Consider the following 6,000-nt stretch of genomic DNA (forward strand, 5'->3'; position numbering starts at 1 on the left):
ACACCTCAGCAGTTGGCAGGCTTTCCTCGACCTAGCAACTGCTCCTTTTGTTAGCAATCAGGCGTTCCCATTGGCCTGCCCCAGGGACCTAAGGGCAGCTTAAGTTATCACCCCACCTTCCACCAGGTGATCTAGGTGTTAACTGCAGCAGATCTCTCTCTCCTTCTCTCCCCCCCCTCTCCTTCCCTCTCCTCCCTTCCTACCCCCCCTTCCCTGTCGGCCTGTCAGCCATCCCCACTCTTAGCTGGCCTTTGGCTTTCCCCTCCCCCAATACACATCTTACACTAGGTCGTGGCGTAATTTCTCCGGGGCGCACCTTGGCACAGGCCTCCAAGGGTACCTCACCCTCGCTGCATTTTAGCCTATCGTGTTTCTTCCCGTTTTTCACGTTGGCGGTTGAATGTTAAACAATTGAGCAATAGCTTTTCCACCCAGGGAAAGATGAATTAAAACACGTTATTAGATTTAGTGTTTTCCCTTCGGATAGGATCGCTATTAAAAGTGTTGCTTTCTACTTAGTCGCCCTGGAAGGCCGAAGTACTTCAGCCTCGCAGCATGCACAAGGTCTTTGTTGGGGACCGAGGTAACTTAGCCAAGGTTATGTGACTAGGGAGAGATAAAGCTATGTTCCAAAACTGACTTTCAAATTAAGTTTGTTTCTCTTCTAGTTATTTTTATTTTGACAAACGTTCAGATTTACAAAAACACTATAAGAATTGTACGAAGCATTCCATTAGCCTCCACCCAGATCTCCTGAGTTAACACTGGGAGCTGAAACCACGTTCACACAAACAGGAACTGCGACAGGTTGGAAGTTCAGATAGAAACTCAGTTGTGGTCTAACCTGAATTCCACAGGGACAGGGGCCTGGGCATTCAAGAGGAGTTTCAGTGTTGAAGCTGTGTCCGAGGTTTTGCTTGTGACTGACAGGCTGAGGCCCACCCACATGGCTGGGACTTTTCGTCAACTTATTACACCGCTGGTGTAATTAATAAATTCATGGCTCACAACGGCTCAGTTCCATACACGTCACCTTAATGCCATGCTTTGCCAAGATTCTGTATGCAGACTCACACGTGGTCCTTTCAAAGGGCTGCCTGGCAGCTCTGGCTGTGATTTTTCTTCATAGATAACATTTTTTTTTTCAACAGAAGATTTAAGATTCAGAAATCATTAAAAGTGACTTCGGCGAAATCGCTTGGTGCTTCTTATTAGCAAGGAGTGTTGCTTTAACAGTGTGTGTGTGTGTGTGTGTGTGTGTGTGTGTGTCCCCAAATAACTGAGGCCAGATGATCCAGAGGATGCTGGCCGTTTTTTTTTAATGAACAACTTGATATACCAGTAGATGTCGCTACAGCCATGGAAAAGGAGGAGAGGTTTTGGGTACCAGAGAAATAAAAATTCTAAAACTGCAGTGGAGGGATCAGGAAACAATCCCGTTCAGATTCACCTGTAAATCGCGGGCGTGCACACGCGTGTACACACACACACACACACACACACACACACACACACACACACACACACACACACAAGATGTGTTGCAAGCCTGGCAACTTCTCACTGGGTTGAAACAACAAACCCCGGGCAGGTAAGTAGCACATCCTCCCCTCAGCAGCTTCTCTTAATCCTCCCCAAAGGAGACAGGAAGCCATCTGAATGCTTGGGAATGTGATGGGTTAAATAGCTTAGCCAAGGCCATTCAGCTAAGGATGTAACAGTTAGGATCACCTCTGCTAGAGCAACAGGTTAAATTCTGGCTGGCTGGGGGAAAACTCTGGAATCCATATCTCTGGCTGATTTATCACTCATGAATGGGCTCTAGCCGGCGCGTGCGTGCGTGCGTGCGTGCGTGCGGTGAACATGACGGCCCTGGCAGGCCTTTCCCTTCTCTCCCATTCCCTCTACCTTGCTAACCGTTAGATTACATTCCTAAAGCTAGCCACCAAGGACTACTCCTTTATTTGGCCACTTCCTTCCCCCTGAGGCTGACTTCCAAGGTCCAGCTTTCACAGTATTGAAGTTCAGTAGTGAAAAGCTTCCCTAATTAACACGCCTAACTGAAGTTAAACACCTCATGCTAACACGGGGTTTCCCCTTGAACCTTTATAAACGGCCATTTTCTTATGGGCCATGCTTGTCTCCTCTCCACCCAGAGGCGGTCCTTTGTCTCTTTGGGGGCAAATTTCCCTTCTCCCCCTCCTTCCCTGGTGCTTTCCCGTTCTTCCTCACTGCTGTCTGTCTCTCATCTTTGTCTCTTATTCCCTGTCCTCTGTCCCTCTGCAGCAAACAAATCTTTTTTTTTTTTTTTTTTTTTTTTGCTGTGAACTTGGTCTTTGTGTGTCCCGTGCTGGCTCTCATCCTTTCAACAGGTATTTACATGCATGTGGAGGCCACACTATGACCTCCAGTGTTATTCCTCCTCAGACACTGTCCACGGAATTGGCCAGGCTGTGGCTAGTCAGCCCCAGGGACCCTCCTGTCTCTGCTTCCTCAGTGCTGGGGTTAAACAAGCTGCCATGCCCAGTTGGTCCGCTTGTCTGTCTGTCTGTCTGTCTGTCTGTCTCTCTTAGTGGGGTCTGGGAATCAGGTCCTCATGTCTGTGTGGCAAGCAAGCAAGCACTGTACAGACTAACTGATCTTCCCAGCCCGTCTCAAACACTTTTAAATTGCATAGAGGACGCAGAATGAAGCAGGTTCCTCTTCATCCCTGAACCGGCTGCCAGCCGGTTCTAAGTTCTTTTAAGACAGCCGACTTCCCGACTCTCCACTCTCCTGAAGAACGCCTTGCTCAGAGAAAGGGTTCACTGGGGTGGTTCTTAGATGAGCTGTCATGAAAAATATCAGCTCGGGACCCCCACGACCAAGTTCTCAGCACAAAGGAGATTTATTTGCCCCAGAGGGACAGAGGGCAGGGAATGAGAGACAAAACAGATGAGAAAGGACGAGGGAGAAGAAAAGGGAAGAAGGGCGAGGGAGGAGGGGGGATTTGTCCCTGGGGAACAAAAAACTGCTTCTGGATAGGAGACAGATGTGGCACTTGCTTAGGCCTACTAGATCCCTGAAGACCTGTACTTAAATACACACACACACACACACACACACACACACACACACACACACACAGAGAGAGAGAGACAGAGACAGAGACAGAGACAGAGACAGAGACAGAGACAGAGACAGAGAGTGTTTGGGGGAACTTGAAAAGGTTTGGAGTGCTGTGAGAAACGATCTAGGTTCAGAGTTATGTCTGGAGGAAAAGGAGACTTCAGAACTAGTGGGTCTTATTTTCTCAGACTTTCCAAAGTAAAGCTCACCCCTAGCTGGCACTCAAGCTCGAAGACACAGCGTGAAATTTACTCTTGATTCTTGAAACACTATCAGCACCCTGACCCCCCTTTTCAAATCTCGAAATAGATGGTTATTCACACGTTCCAAAGAGGAGGCTGAAATGAAGCCTTGGTTGGAGTGCTAGTGAGTTATGTTACTTGTTCCCTTCTGTAGTAACACTCCTTCCCGAACAAGGAAACAACCTCATGGGCTGAGATCTCCAGGCAAACCTGAGGGACTGCCTGTGTTGGTTAGCATTTCCAAGGCGCAGACAATGCTCTGTGTTCTTCCCTAAATATACAGATGTTTCTTGGCTCTACCAGGGTGCCTTAGTTTCTGCCCTAACCTTAACCCTTAACTCTAACCCTAACCCCCAACTCCTAAACCTAACCCTAATCCCTAACCCTAACCCTAACCACCACTTGATACAATTTGTGAAATCCTATTGTGTTTAGAAAGGCCATTTGGGCTGCCATCTTGCTCCTTAGGGAGCAAGTGAAGTGTGGTTGGCTGAGTCATTAGTGGAATTTCCCCAGACTTGAATGTTCCTCACATGCTTTCTCCAGGGGCCCCAGAAGGCACTGCTTGGAAGAAAGGATACATGTCGCTAAATCAGCAACTAAGTCCACAATCAGTGTAGTGTTTCTCCAGATCTGCCATCCAAACCCACACAAATTCATTACGAAAACAGAACAGCTTTCTCTAACAGGAAACAGCTGTGTTGAAACACTGACCTCTACTGTGAAGATGAAGGAATAGAGCCCTGGCTTCCTTTACCTGAACCCAGAGTCAAGAGGTGGGGACCCAATATACTATAGGCAGGAGGGTTCAAATCACCAAGATGTTCTAGATAAATCTGTATCTGCATCTATGTGTATGTATGGATGTATATGTGAACATGTATATATGTATATGTATATGTGGATGTATTTAACATGTTTATGAAGATAAATGTGTGGTGTTTCCTGTGACCCAGGAACTCAATTTCTTAGACTTTCTCCTTAAAAAAAAAATCAGAAACAGAAAAACAGTTAAGGATGTAATTTTTTATAATTTACAGCAATGGTACAACTTCTGACTTAGTTGAGTACATTAGGCTAAACAAGCTACCTTTCCAGATTAAAATCGTACACATTTTTTATGACTGAATTTGTAGATGAAAGCAGAAGAAGATTGTGCTGATGTGATATTAATGCACGGAACAAGAGGGCAGGATGTGCAAGGTCTACTGGTCGTGCACACTTTTAATCCCAACATTCCAAAGGCAGAGGCAGGAGAATCACTGTGAGTTTGAGGTCTGCAGAGTTCCAGGACAGCCAGAGCTATGCAGAGAAACTCTGTCTCAGAATAAACCAAACCCCAATGCCCCAAAAGAGAATAAAAAAATAAAATATCAATCTCTCTCTCTCTCTTCTCTCTCTCTCTCACAAACACACACACACACACATATAAGCACACACATACAAGCACACACTCACACACAAGCACACATACTTGCACACACACACACAAACACACACACACACACACACACACGCAAGTCCATACACATACCTCCCTGTTACGTGGGTCGATGATATCGGGAACCTGGTTGTACAGAGTGTGGTTGGCTCTCCCGTCCTTGTACTGCCTTTGTGTAGGGGCAAGCTAGCTGAGCTCTAACACGATGCCATGGAGATTCACCACTTGACTAACAGAATCTGAGACAGGCTGAGGGAGTGCCCAGGTCTTACTGGGAGTTTATTCTTCAAGAAGATACAACAGGGAAACTGGGTAGGGAGGAGCAGCAGTAAGCTAGTGTGGGGTTTCTATCAGTCTAGCATGGGCTGATCCCAGAATAGCCTAGGCTTGCTGCCCTGTGGGAGTTCCATCCTGAGAGCAATTCAGGAAGCGGGCTTGGGGCGTCCTTGACAGTCAACACGCAGCAGCTGGGCCCTAGGTGCAAAGGAAAGGGGGCATGAGCTGGTCAGAGGCCATCCTCACATCCACTAAGCCACAAGGGGCAGTGTGGTGCAATGTTCCGGGAAGTTTTTCTGAGAGCACAAAGAAGCTATGCTCCAGAGATCTGGATAATGCATAAGAATCACCCAGGTGGTACTGGTTTTGAAGGCATGAAAGGGTCATGGAGAGCAGCTGGGGTTTGGCACTGTGAGGAACCAGGGAAGGCCACTGGTGAAGACAAAGCTTCAGGTGCAGTTGACAGCCCAGGACTGAAGGGGTCATGCACCATGCTTGGCACCATGAAGAGAGCCTACGAGAGGCTATTGGTGAAGCCTAGTTGCAGCAGAAGACCCCAGTGTATTGGAGATGCTAGTACCATGGGGTGATCACCAAGGACAGCAGCAGCAGTGGAGTGGACTCAACCAGAGCCTAGAGTGCTACAGAAGAGTGCTGGAGATGGGACCCAAGCCCTTCGGAGGAGCCCAGAAGATCATGTGTGGATCCCAGACATTGGAACAAGAAGCTGCGAAGCTGAAGTTGACTTGGAGACCCCAAGATGTTAGAGTTTGGAGTTTGCCTTTGCTCACCTTGTTTTCTGTCTTGATTTGGTCCAGTATTTCCTCACTATGACATTTTGGAATGGAGATATATATATCTCCTGTGATGTGGGAGGTATGTGACCATGCAGATTTTGTAGGGATTACAGTATTACAGTTAAGAGGTAGCATG

The sequence above is a fragment of the Rattus norvegicus genome, chromosome 1 (assembly GCF_036323735.1).
Source record: "Rattus norvegicus strain BN/NHsdMcwi chromosome 1, GRCr8, whole genome shotgun sequence".
NCBI classification, from domain to species: Eukaryota; Metazoa; Chordata; class Mammalia; order Rodentia; family Muridae; genus Rattus; species Rattus norvegicus.